Below are 14,709 nucleotides of genomic sequence, written 5' to 3'. Positions count from 1 at the left end.
GCTAATGGAGTTCATCACCACCAAACCAATATTATATTAAAGCTGAAGGGTATTCCTTATGAAGAAGAAGAAGGAGGAGGAGGAGGAGGAGGAGGAGGAAGAGGAGAAGGAGGAGGAGGAGGAAAAAAAGTGAACAACAAGGTGGCAACAAATACATAACTATCAACAATTGAATCTAAAAATCAAACGAATAAAAAATCTGATGAACAGAATAAACAGGTGACTGGAATAGAATCAGGGGCATGGAAAAGGAACAGACTGACAATTCTCAGAGGGAAGGGGGATGGGGGAGCGGGAAAAGATTAGACAAAGATCTTATATGCATGTATGCATTACTTATGGACACAGACAATAGGGTGGTGAGGGCCTGGGGCGGGTTGGGAACTGGATGGAGGGGAGCTATGGAGGGAAAAAAGAGGGACATCTGTAATAATCTCAACAATAAAGATTAAAAAATAATTTTTTTAAAAAAAGAATGCAAAAAAGCGAAATAAGCCAGTCGGAGAAAGATAAATATCACATGATCTCACTTATTTATGGAATATAATGAACAACATAAACTGGTGAACAAAAATAGATCCAGAGACAGAGAAGCATTGAACAGACTGTCAAACCTCAGAGGGAAGGCAGGGGAGGGGGAGGGGTGGTAAAAGATCAACCAAAGGACTTGCATGCATGCATATAAGCATAACCAATGAACACAGGGGAGTGAGGGCATGTGCTGGAGGGTGGGAGTGGCTGGGAGAGGTCAATGGGGGGAAGGGGGAAAGGAGACATATGTAATACTTTAATTAATAAAGAATAATTTTTAACATAAAAAAGAAACCAGTTATATGGACATTATATTAAAATATAGTAAAATTTGTGAAAAAAAGAGGAATCATTAGTAGCCAATACCTACTCTGAGAACTCCCTACATGCGGTTTGAGCTAACCTCTTGGTCATCTTTCCAGAACTCTGCCTGACTACACCAACAACAGAACATTTTCTAATACCTGAAGTTTCTCAGAAACTGATCATCTTGCAAAATACAGTTTTTCTGAACTGCATGACCGCTTACTTTATCAGGAGTGCTCACTGGCCCCGTGCTTTGGGGTTGGGTGGGAAATGAAACAGACATCCAAGAACCCTAAGCTATGGACAGAAGAGAGTAGCTAATTGATGGAGGTGAACTACGGAAAGGAGAAAAACGAATGTGTTACCAATAGGTGTTTCATCATATTGAGCAGAAATATTCAGAAAGGAAAAAAGGACAAAGAAGGCTGCAGGAAAACAAACAGGCAATCTCTGCCCTAACTGACACCAGACTGAGTGTTACCCACGGCTTAAGAGACTTAAGCCAAATTCAGAAGTGTCAGGGGGTTCCAACAATCTTGTGTTCTAATAACGTAATTGTATATTTAATAAAGCCGATTTCCTCTGAAAGCAGTCAACAGCAGATTGAAGGTGGTGATCCTAAATCCTAGCTGCACTTTAGAATCTCCTAGGGAGCTTTTCAAAACCGCCAGCCTGGGCCGCACCCCCGGAATGTTACAAAAGCCGATTCTAATATGGGCCGAGGATGGGAACCAGGACCGGAAAGAGCACTAGGCTGGAGCAGGGCCGGTTCTCCAAGCTGCTCAGGGAGGGCATTTTTACCGTTTTGTACAGAAGAACACACACACGCCCCACGCACACACTCACTCTGACACCCACAAAGTTCTCCCACTTTTTTCTCAACACCCTGTAAAGGGTCAGCAGCAGCCCTTGGAGAGCCCGGCCCTGACCTGCACTAACGTAACTCCAAACTGCCTTCTTCCTGCTTCTCACCCCAGCACTTGGCACATGGTAGGAATTTTCTAAATGGCGAATGAATGAAAGAAAGAAAAGGAGGAAAAAGAAGAAAAAGTTCTCCCTTTGTTTCAACCCACCACATGGGAAACTCCTGATCCCCGTCTTGGACTCCCCGCTTTTAAGAGGCAGACTCAGCTCCTGCATGTCCACAGGGCAGTCTGCCTGAGGCATTTCTCTGGAGATGCATGTGGAAATTCTGTTTCTTCTTTCAAGGACCGTACAAGTACACATGTGTGCAGTGGAGGGTGGGGTGGGATGGGGCTCCAGTGTAAACCCCTCCTGAGTGTGGACAGGACTTGAGTTGATTCTAAACCAGGCGTCCTCAAACTACGGCCCGCAGGCCATATGCGGGTGTTTTTGCCATTTTGTTTTTTTACTTCAAAATAAGATATGTGCAGTGTGCATAGAAATTTGTTCATGGTTTTTTTAAAACTATAGTCCGGCCCTCCAACGGTCTGAGGGACAGTGAACTGGCTCCCTGTTTAAAAAGTTTGAGGACCCCTGTTCTAAACCATTGGAACAGCCAAGTGATGCGGCTGGTGGTTCTGAGTGACTCATCACATGAGACTGGAGCATCCTTCTTGCTAGGACGCCCTCTCCTTTGCTGGCTTTGAGCCAGCAGCCATGTTGGGAAGGCATAAGTAACCAGGAGCTAACAGCCGTCTTCAGCTGACAACCAGTGAGAAACTGAGGCCCATAGTCCAACGCTCACCAGGAATACTGCCAACAACCCCATCAACCAGGAAGAGGGTCCCTTCCACAATCAAGCCGTCAGACGAGACTCCAGCCCTGGCTGACAGACACCCTGGCCACAGCCTGGGGAGTCCCTAAAGCAGAGGGCCCACCTCAGAGTGCAGACACCAGACCCACAAAGCTGTGAGACAATAAATGCATGGTGTTTAAAGCCACTAAGTAAATGCAGGGTATTTAAAGTCACTAAGCTGATGTGGTAATACAGTCGTGCAGCAATAAATAGACTACCGTGTGTAACAGGATGGAAACAGCACATGTCAAGGTGCTATGGTGGGGAGAACAAAGCACAACTGGGAGGACAGCATGGCTAGAGCTCCCAAGCATGGGGATGAGGGCGCGAGATGAGGCCAGAGAAGTGGGCGGGGCCAGGCTGGGGGGGATTTGATGGCCATCTTAACATGTTTAAATTTAGGTCCAGGAAACAGTGGGAAGCAATTAAAGAGTGGAAAGCTGGGGGGAAACATGATTTGATTCGCCGCTTACTATTTTAAAGGTAACTGGCTGCTGTGGGGAGAATGACCTAGAGGAGGTCCAGAGTAGAGGCAAGGCGGTCACAGAGGAGGCTGCTCAGTGTCCAGACGAGCAGTGGGACAGTGATGATGGGGAAGAGGAAGAATTACAGTGAAAATAGGACAGGGTCCATGAACTTGGATGAGAAAAGGACTACATCTTTATTTCATTAACCTCCAAATGAAATGTAGTATTTTTCATTGATTTTTTTAGAGAGAAGGGGAGAGGGAGAGGCAGAGAGAGAGAGAGGAGCATCGATGAGAGAAAAGATCAATCGGCTGCCTCCTGCATGCCCCCTACTGGGGATCGAGCCGCAACCTGGGACTAGAACATGCGACCTACGGTGCACAGGATGATGTCCAACCAACTGAGCCACATCGACCAAACCTGTAGTATAGGCAACAAAACTCAGCAAGATAGGCATTACCTGTAACTTTTTAATCTCAGATTTTTAAATCCCAATTACCAATGTCATAATATGAAGAATCATTTATGTATCATTTCTTCATTTGATAGTAGTTTCAGACCCACCACTAAATCTGTAGTGTGTACACTGTCACATCACAAATCTGTTTTATTCCTGTTTGGATAACTGTTTCAACACAACTGGCCTCCTCTGTAACCCCGCATGTGCGTGGTTTGCTGTAAGACATGGGTCTGGGGTGGCATCCACAGGCGTCTTCACCCCACTGGAAAAGGACCCGAGCAATGCGTGACAGAGACGGGCAGAGGGAGACTCTGGTGGGACACAGAAAATGAGGCAAGTGCAGGGCAGCAGATGTGGGAACAGAGCCAGAGTCCAGTCTGTACGACTGGTCAGAGTACCTGCACATCATCCGCGTGAGTGTGTGAGGAAGTGAGGCTGAACTGAGAACACAGAGGTGGTGTCTGGGCGATGTGGAGAGATGAGGTTACTTAAAGAGGAGTGTGCACTGTGAAGAGATACTGCGGGGCAGGAGCCCCGAGAAAGTTCACCCTTGAAAGGTGCAGGGATGGAAAAAAGGCCTTTTTCTTTGCTGTGGCCTTCCACAACGTATGAGAAGCACCCGGTAATTAAACCCCAAGATTGTTAGCTCCTCTGATGTGAACAGGCGCTCTGTTCAAACTACAAGACAAGTTACTCTTAAGGCTACATTCTTGCATACATACCCCTCCTTCCTGCTGGTTTTACAACTCAGGGATAATAAGAAGAAAGTTCCCTTCCCCCCTCCTCTGTAAGCAAGCCTCTTTTGAACTCTTCATAATTTTTACTCCAAGCATGTTTTATAGGCTTGGGGAAAATATTGATAAGGCACTTCCCTAGGACATATGCCTGGACTGTCTCCTAAAAAATAAACCAACTTTTCAAAGACAAGTCTGATGTCTGCTCAACTCCAGCCCAAAAATCCCCCTCCCTTCCTTGTCACCTAGCAACAGCAGCCAAGACTTTAAAAGGGGGCCAAAACCAGTTTGGCTCAGTGGATAGAGCGTCGGCCTGCGGACTCAAGGGTTCCAGGTTCGATTCCGGTCAAGGGCATGTACCTTGGTTGCGGGCACATCCCAGGTAGGGGGTGTGCAAGAGGCAGCTGATCGATGTTTCTAGCTCTCCCTCTCTCTTCCTCTCTGTAAAAAAATCAATAAAATATTTTTTTTTTTTTAAAAAGACTTTAAAAGGGGGAACTTTCTTTGCCCTTGTATTGATTAGCAATGCACTGGCCCTTTCCCTTCGAGAAAAGTAAAATAAACTTTCTCTCTGCATCTATCTCTTCTTTTAGTTGTGGATTATTTCACAGCCCGTGTCACTGTCCAAAAACCCTAACAAAAGGCTGGACTGAGAAGGAAGGCCTGATTTAGGGGTTCGGGGCGAAGGGGGGGGCAGAAGCCGATGTCATAACCAAGAAGAGCGTCTCAGGAAGGAGGATGAGGAACCATGGAGGAAGCTGTTAAGAGGCTCCAGAATGTGCCTGGTTTGGTGATTTGTACGGTGTTGGCAGAGATGGACAGGAAGAGCTGGAGTGTAACTGGGACCTGCAAAAGCAGAGGAAGTATGTGGACTACTTGCTAGAAAAGTTTCCATGTTGAAGCTTAGAACAGTGGGGCTTCTGGAGAGGGAGGCTATTGCTTTTTGGTGCAAGAGGGGTACTCCAGAGGGCCTCTGCATGCCATCTGAATGACCTGGTAGAAGTGGAGGAATCAGGATACAGAAGGCAAGGTGACCCCTGGACTGAAGTCCTTCAGAGGAGGGAGGGGTTGGGTCCAGAGCTCATGTGAACAGACTGGCCTTGGAAGACCCTTTCACGGTTCAGTGGTAGGAAGGCCTGGGGTTCCCGTTCGCTTCTATTTCTACATGTGAAGTGAGTTCAGCCGCTGAGAGGCAGGGTGGCGGTGAGGGCAAGGGGGTGGGTGGTCAATGTGAAGGGTGCAGAAAGGATCTAGACATCCCAGAGAGGCCGAGCACACGGGGTTGGCGAGAACCCTAGAGAACTGTGGGTCGTGCGAACAAACCACTTGAGGCTGGTGATGAAGAATTCCCAGATTCAAGTTTGGTTCATGACCTTGTTCTCCTGCAGCAACACTGAGCTGGGTCTGTTCGGGCAGAGGAGACAGGGCTCGTTCAGGACTGGGACTGTTCAGCGGGGCTGGCAGGAGGAGAGGGGGCAGGGACAGGCAGGAGACTTTAAGGCAGTGATCATGGACTGTGGACCCTGGCATTTAAGCTGGCTAAGGAAAAAAGAAAGGGACTCCTATAGCTCGAGGTTCAGAAGACCTGTCTAAGGAAGGCCATGAGGAGTAACTAGGGAATTAGCTGGAGAAGTGAGGGTAATTGTGGGTAAGGAGCAGCAGCTCTGCCAGCAGCCAGAAATACCCGTCGCTCCAGCAGGTAGCCACACAGTGAGGTAAGCAGACGGTCCAAGAGAACCCGGGAGCCCCAGAAGAGAGTGGATCTCCAGGGGGTAACAGCTTGGACGCCCTATTAGTTCTGAGGTGGGTCCTCTAGAATGCCAGCACCACCGAGCAGGGGTCTGTTCGGTTCACGCTGTTTTGCCCAGAGCCTAATGTTTAATAAAGGCATCTGAGTATGAATGTCACCAAATGGAATGAAGTGAAGAAACTAGGCAGGAAAGGACAGCAGTTCTGAGCTGCACGTAGGGTGCACTCCACCATGGCACTGAATTGTGGCCAGACCACAGCTAGTCCACAGGAATAAAAGGCGACGTTCTACGCTGACTTCAGAGACTCAGCCAACCACCCATGGGATGGTGGGTGCATCCGGCAAGGGCGGGCTGGGGCCGGTAGTGGCTGCTGACCGTGGTCTGGCCGCTGCCCAGAGGCAACCAGAAGAGTCATCGGTACACGCTGCTTATTTCCGAACAGCCGTGTTCATTCTTCCTTCAGCGACCTCCATCCCTAGGAACCATTTCTTGGTTTCACTCTGGGTTCCTCAGTCGGGTAACCTGTTCCACAGACAGACACTATCCTCATGCGCCCTCCTTGGAGGCTGCCCCGAACCTCCGGGCTCCACAGGGCTCCCACTTCGCTCGCCGAGCTGTGCTCTGTGCTTCCCCTTGGTCATCTGTGCCTCTCCTACTTTCCACCCGGAATCTTTGATACTTGTGGTCCCCGCATCCTCACTTTCCCTCTTCAGCCCATTCCACTGGGCCTGGGCACGCAATACTGCACACACCACTCATCAGAGCCCCTTGCTAAGAGCCTGCAGGCGCCCGATCCCATGGCGGCTTCTCCATCCGCACGGTACTCGGCTCCTCCGTGACCTCTGACTAGTCCTCTGTGGTAGAAAGAACAGTGGGCCCCAACAGTAGCCACATCCTAAGAGGGAGGTTGCATGTACTTCCATCATCTCTAATGAGATCACCAATTACTGCACAGCCTCCTAACCCAGTGGTCGGCAAACTGCGGCTCGCGAGCCACATGCGGCTCTTTGGCTCTTGAGTGTGGCTCTTCCACAAAATACCACGGGCCTGGGCGAGTCTATTTTGAAGAAGTGGCGTTAGAAGAAGTTTAAGTTTAAAAAATTTGGCTCTCAAAAGAAATGTCCATCGTTGTCCTGTTGATATTTGGCTCTGTTGACTAATGGGTTTGCCGACCACTGGCCTAACTGGTCTCTCGGCCTTCCCTATGGGCCACAGAGCTTCATGTTGCCACAGGGCAAGGGCTTCTCCCCGGCGGACACGCCTGGCTTCCTGCCTCCCCCACTCGCACCGTAGACAGGAGTGACCTCTCCGACAGCTAGCTGGATAAAGAGCTGAGTGCGCGCTCACCCTCCCTCCCGTGGCTGGGGAGCCTGCGTGCATGCCGGGAGCACACATCCTGCCCCTCTCCTCCCCATCACAAGTTCGGGGGGGGGGGGGGGGGGCCTCCACAGATGCTCCAAAGGTATAGAGGAAAGCAACAGACTTTGGTATGTTAACCACGTGTAATTGCTTATTAGTTCCAGGAGTTTTTCAGAAGGCCGAGCCATTTAAAAAAAGAGAGACCATCGTCGTGTGTGTGTGAAGTGGTTCCCTCTGAAAGAGGTCAGGGTGGGTAGCTCTGCAGGGAAGAAAGTCCCAGCACAGAGGCCAAACAAAAATCGTCAGCTACCAATGACGATTACTCGGCCAGGCTGTGTAGTTCAGAGACACGTACCAGCGGCGCCCTGAGGGGCAGGCCTGCCCCGTGTCTGCTGCTCCAGTCCTCGTGCGTCCATCCATTCAGTGACAGTCCCTGAACACCCGCTATGTGCCAGGCACCGTTCTGAGCTCCCGGGCCCATCAGTAACCACAGCCATGAAGATTCCTGTCCACCTAGACCTTCCAGTCCAGCACGGGCAACCAGACAGCTCACAACAAGAAGAACTCAATTACACAGTATATTAGAGGATGACAAATGCTAATTCCCCAACACTCATGTCTCACTATCCTCCTTTATGAAATAAAAAATACATAATCATCACACAGCAGGTGCTCTGAATTGCTTGAGGAATGGATTGTTAAAAATTACTGGAAAATGCTTAAATATAAAATTTTTGATTAATAACAATTAAGGCATTTAACAAAAATTATTCTTAAATAAAACAATTAGCGTTAGGGATTCTAAATTTTGTTCACAGTACAAATATTAAAATAAAACTTTACCAGACACATTAACAACTGTCTTCTGAGGCCAGGAAAGGAGAGACTTGCTACAGAGTTTAAAAACATGTCAGGAAAAATGGGAAATGACTATACTCTGACCTCAATTTTAAGGATCCTGCTTATTAATTTCAAGCTATTTTAATGTATCTGTTCTCAGAAATGGGAAATGAATGGCATCTTCCCTTTCCTAGTTTTAAAATGGTCAATATAAGTTTAAGTGTTTTTCCCCTTCTTCTGAAAAACAAACAAACAAACAAAAAAACAAAACAAAAAAACACGCCTCTTGCGGCCCTTTGTAAACAAGAGCCCAGCCTCCAAAGGGATGGCCTGGCCTTGGCCAGCTTCTCTGAATATCCTGTCCCCACAAGGACACCCCTGTCCTTGGCCTCTGTGCTGGGACTTTCTTCCCTGCAGAGCTACCCACCCTGACCCCTTTCAGAGGGAACCACTTCACACACACACAATGATGGTCTCTTTTTTTAAATGGCTCGGCCTTCTGAAAAACTCCTGAACTAATAAGCAATTACACGTGGTTAACATACCAAAGTCTATTGCTTTCCTCTATACCAGTAATGAACAAGTGGAATTTGAATTTTAAAACATAATACTATTTACATTAGCAATCCCCCCAAAATGAAATAGATATAAATCTAACAAAATATATACACAAACTACAAGAGGAAAACTACAAAACTGATGAATAAAATCAAGAACTAAATGGAGAGGTATTCCATGTTCCTAAATAGGAAGACTCAGTATTACCAAGATGCCCATTCTTCTCAACTTGACCTATAGAGTCAACACTATCCCACTGAAAATCCCAGCAAGTTATTTTGTGGATATCAACAAAGTGATCCTAAGCTTACACCAAGAGGCTAAAGACCCAAAACAGCCAACTCAATATTGAATAACCAAGTCAGAGGACTGACACTCCGTGACTTCAAGACCCACTAACAAGCTCCAGTCACCCAGACAGGGTGGTTGTGGTGAAGGAGCAGACAGAGTGGAACAGACAGAGCCCAGAGATACACCCACAGATACAGTCAGCGGGTCTCTGACTAAGGAGCACACGGAGCGCACGGAGCATAGAGCCTCTTCAGCAAAGGGTGCTGGACACTAGACAGCCACATGGAAAATAATAAATGCAGTCACAGACTTTATGCCCTTTACCGCCATTAACTCCAAATGGACCACAGACCTAAATGTAAGACACAAAACGTGAAACTCCTAGAAGATAACATCAGAGAAAGCCTGGATGACCCTGGGTATAGTGTTACACCACCAAAGGCAGGATCCGTGAAAAGAAATCATTGATTAGCTGGACTCGATTAAAATTAAAAATGTCTGCCCCATGAACGACAGCATCAAGAGTAGGACAAGCCACAGACTGGGAGGAAGGATTTGCAGCAGACAGGTCTGATGAAGGGCCGCTACCCAGGCCTTTAGGTAGGTAGTATGGAAAGGACTGGCGGTGGGTAGACAGGTAGGTAGGTAAGTAGGTAGATATGACATGTAGCTTTAGGGTCTGCTGTTTGCAGCTATTTGGGCCAAATGCTGGTGGAAAGAAGGCAGGTGGAGGCTATACTTAAAGATGTTACCTCTTCAAAAAAAAAAAAACACAAAAACTGCACTATGCTTCCACATACCCCCACCACCACTGCCACCATCCTTTAAAAGGGCTTCCCACATAGCAAGACATTAACAAATCCTTTAGATACCAAAAATAACGCTGCATTCCCTGGCTTCCAGTACATGAGCCATGAGAAAAGACTCCAGGAAGCTCAGCTGTACTCTAGGCAGCCAAGTACACCAAACTCTGACTGTACAGTGGGAGTAGAGCTGAGATTATAGTCAAGTGAGGTGGTTAGAACATCCTTCTAGGGGCTGCGATTCTTCGCCGATGTGGTTTCACTGGAACGTGGTGGAAATGCACATTCACAGGCCTCGCCCCAGACCTACGGGAGCAGAAACTCGGGGGGGGGGGGGGGGGCGTGATCTGTGTTTTAACAAGCCATCCAGGTGATTTAGATGCCAGCTCAGCTTGAAACCACCAAGCTAAAGAATGCCAGCCTTCCCACGAATCTTCCCGTCCGTCTCGGCTGACCCTCAGGACTCCGCTTCTCCTTAGCGAACATCAGTACCACCGTCACTGAGGAGAGAGGGACACTTTACCCCACGCAGCCCGTCAACAGAGTCTGCGCAGGAACAGTCTTAAGGCAACTGAACTCTCTCCTCAGCCCTCCTCATCCAACTTAGAAAAGTTGGGCCCAAACTGGATCCTCATTTGCACTTTAACATTTTTAATAAACAACCTCAGGAAACAGCACTGTGTATTAAGACCTAGGCAAAAAGCCCTGGCCGGTTTGGCTCAGTAGATAAGAGCGTTAGCCTGCAGACTGAAGGGTCCCGGGTTCGGTTCCAGTCAAGGGCACGTGCCTGGGTTATGGGCTCAATCCCCAGTGGGGGACGTGCAGGAGGCAGCTGATCAATGATTCTCTCTCATCATTCATGTTTCCATCTCTCTCTCTCTCCCTCTCCCTTCATCTCTGAAATGAATAAAAACATATATTTAAAAATAATAAAAATAAAAAAAGACCTAGGCAAAAAGACACTGTTCAAATTTCAACTCCAGGGCTATCCCTGGCCAATGTGGCTCAGTTGGTTGGAGTGTCGTCCCAAACACCAAAAGGTTGCAGGTTTGATTCCCGGTCAGGGAATATAACTAGAATGCAAATTCGATCCCTGGTTGGCATATATGGGAGGCAGCCAACTGATGTTTCTCTCTCACATCGATGTTTCTCTCTCTCTCTTTCAAAAAAACCAATAAAAACATAACCAAATATATTCAACTCCAGTGCTAGACACATGTAGAAACCCCCTGAAGAGGCTGACTGCCCCCTGAGGGCGCCAACTCCACCAAGTCAGAGGCCAGAAGCGCTTAGGGGCTGGGGGATGGGAATGCTGTGGAATCAGACAGTGGTGATGGTCGCACAATTTTGTGTATATACTCAAGACCACTGGATTGTACACTTTAAAAATAAAAATAAACTCCCGAGCTAGACCAAAGCCTACCTGCACGCCCAAACAACTCCGAAAGCCTCTCCTGCAGAACCGGGCTGAAGGCAAATCTCGAAAGGTCTCTTAGCACAACCACCAAAGACTCAAAAAGGCCAGGCAGGTGGCCCACCGAACACCCAGCTGAGCGGCGGCAGAGCCACCACTGCCCGTTTCTGCCAGCTCCGTGTCTTTTCCGAGACATCAGTGACGCTTGGGTTCACCAAGCAAGTCTGAATTTCACATCTTAATTTAATTTGTAATCTGAAAAAGTACAACCTATGACAAATATGTCCCAGTGCACGAAGTCATTGCTCACGTTTGATTTGTGATTACAATCGCTAGGTACCCAGGAGGGTCACTGAAGTTGTTCTTGGACTAATGACAAGAACCAGAAGTGAACTTAAGACTAGGTGATATATTTGTGCCAAGGCCTAACGGCAGACTTACAGAAATGCTTGCTGAGCACAAACGGTTTTTGGATCATTCGGCAGGGGGTGGGGTACAGGGGGAGGAAGGGTCGGATAACTGCAGGGCACATGACAGCACACGTACCAAATTCAAAAGAACCTGCCTGAGAACAGGCGGCAGGATATTCATGTTGCAAGACACAATTTAGTCTTGGCAAATCAACATGCGCTGATTTAATTAATATTGTTCATATAAAGTTTATTAGGTTTGTGATTTCATGCAGTGTACATATCTACTGAGCTTTATGATTACAGAAGTCCAAGAATTTATATTAAGTTTTTGTGTTTTTACGGATTTAATCCATTCAACAAATATAGGGGTCCCCAAAAAATGTACACACACACACTTTGAATAATTATAAAGACAGTGCTTATTTAAATATATTTCATTTTCAAAACTGAGCTATCAGCTGTTAATGCGTGCATACATTTTTTGGGGGGACACCCTGTATTACTGAACACTGACTATGAGCCAAGTAGTCTTCTAAGTGCTACATTTTTGAAGTAATCTATAATAATAAAAGTGTAACATGCAAATTAGACCTGACAGCTGAACGACCTTCCGGACGAAGCCGGAGCTGCGAGGGCCGAGCCCCTTGCTTGAGTTTCGTGCACCGGGCCTCTAGTGTTATAATAAAAAGAGCTAGGTTAAAATGAAGACATGTCCACAGGAACCTGCTTCCTTTACAGGAAGCATCATGTTCCAATTTCATGAACATGACTCTACTCTCTGCATTAAGATTTGCTTCCTTACCATTCCTCAGTACTGACCCCTCCTCAGCTGGCAGCCTCACCAATGCGTGTGAATACATCCAGTCTCCCTGGGCCACTACCCTGCTGGACTGACACAGGCTGATAAGTAGGCACGCGCTCACGTGGATTTGGGGATCCATCACCTCACTTCATATCAAGTTAAACAGAGGAACTGTAGTTAACCCAATTGCTACAAAATGATGTTTAACTTGAAGTTTGGTACCATATACTGTATTCAAAAATCAACAGTCACTCTTAAAACCTGGCTCTCCGTGTTCATATCTGCATTTTCCTATTCACCTGAAAAGCACTGCCTGGACTCCGAGGATAACCTGGGGCCATTCCAACGGCTGGCACTGCCGAACACTAAAACAAATGAAGCTCTACATCAGGGTTAACTACTTTCCGAGTCATCAGGCAAAACAGCTCACTCACCTTTCTAATCAGAGCACGTATTACGTGCTTGTCAGTTTAGCTCACATTTTGGAAGTTTGAAAAGTTCTAAATGATCCCAAAAAAAAAAGTTTTTCCAAAAGATAACATATAAGTACACTAGCAAAACTAATCATTAAAAAAATTACATCCCTAAATCTGAGTTTATAAAATCTGAGTTTATAACTGATTTTATAAGTTATACCAAGAAAAAATTAAAAATACAAGAATATATGCCTACACACACACACAAATACAAGAATATATGCCTACACACACACACAATAGGAATTTATTTTTTAAATCTTTGTTGTTGAAAGTATTGCACGGTCCTCTTTTTCCCCCATTAACCTCTTCCAGTCCACTCCTCCTGTCCTCCCCCCAGGAATTTTTAAGTCAAGCGGCTTCTTGTTGTTAAAATCACTGAAATGAAACATAATTTAATAATTCTCGTGGCCTTACAGTTCATTTTTCTTACCTGAATATAAAAAGATGGGGAGGGAGTATTCATCCCTGAAAAGGATAAATTCCTCCCCATAAGAGGCACTGTAGCTCGGGGTTCTCCTCGGGCTTCTGTGGTGTGCCCTCAAGGGCATCAGTCTCTACCTGTGCTGCTCTCTCCATAGACATCTTCCCACTGAAAATACCCAACGGCCATTTAATATTTCTGAAGTTACCACCAAATAAAAACCTTTGATGGAACTTTCGTTAAGATCAGCACAAACTAGAATTCTCTTTTGTTTGCTTACTCTGGAGAAACTTTGTGTTAGAGGGAAAACAAGCAAAAGGAAGGGCATTACCAGTAAAACCCAGAGATGACCGGGCTTCGGGAGCACATGTTCATTAGCAAAGGGCTTCGGCGCCATTGCTTAGCTGCCTGCGGAAGAAGCGACCTGGCGACTGTGGGACCAGGAGTGCCATTTCCAGTCAAACAGCTAATTAATGACTAAACAAAAGAGATTTCAGTCCCAACAACATTCATGGAGTACTAATATGTGTAATTATGAAGTAGTCATTTGTGCAATCAGAAAGTTGCATTAGCATAATTATTTCTGGCCCTGGGCCTTAAAAATATTAACTTAAAACGAAAGAACCTGGTAATAGTTCACCAATAAAGATGTGAATACCAAATGGGTCATGAAGTAAGAGTTGGCTCTTTGACAAATGCGCTCTGTGTTTAATACTTTCTCTCTCTCCTGCCCTGGATATAAGCATCAAGCCTAACCCTCCAGCTACCTAGAGGCACAAAATTCCTACTGGTAATACATATTCTTCATTATCCAGAGCCCCTATATTAATATTCATTAAGAATAAAAACCATTTCCACAAGAAATGAGTGTGCTACTTTAAAAAAAACCTTCATGCAAAAATACATTAAGTTTATGTATAATACGTACTTCAAATGCAAATAAAGAAAGAAGCCAAACAGTTCTATAAAACAAAGGATCACGGTCACTAACAGCTGCAAGATCTCGGGAAGTCGATCGGCAGTTACTCTCTGGGACAGACAGGGAGCGAGTACGGGCTTAGACTCCCACGTCCACCACCTGATTTCCTCTTCTCTTATGTGAGGGTAATCACAGGACCTACTGCATAGGATTCATCAGGGGTACGTGCGATTACTCGCGCCCAGGCGCCCCTAGTGCCTGGCATACAGCAGATGTCCTATAAATGCTCGCTGCCATGACTGCCATCATCAGCCTCATTTCCTTCATCGTCTTCGGAACCCGGGGGGAGGGTGTGTGTGGTGGGGAAAGCGTAATCTAGAACTGATTCGTTTTTAGACACAA

General features: G+C 46.5%; 1 protein-coding gene across 1 annotated transcript in view; it reads right to left on the bottom strand.

Annotated features, from left to right (window-relative positions):
* CAMTA1 (calmodulin binding transcription activator 1) overlaps positions 1-14,709 on the bottom strand; it is a 665,080-nt gene that overhangs the window by 611,344 nt on the left and 39,027 nt on the right. The gene's annotated exons all lie outside the window — the stretch shown is intronic.

Source organism: Eptesicus fuscus, chromosome 9 (assembly GCF_027574615.1).
Source record: "Eptesicus fuscus isolate TK198812 chromosome 9, DD_ASM_mEF_20220401, whole genome shotgun sequence".
NCBI lineage: Eukaryota > Metazoa > Chordata > Mammalia > Chiroptera > Vespertilionidae > Eptesicus > Eptesicus fuscus.
Note: the sequence above shows the minus strand (reverse complement) of the source record. Positions and strands in the feature narration are given on the sequence as shown.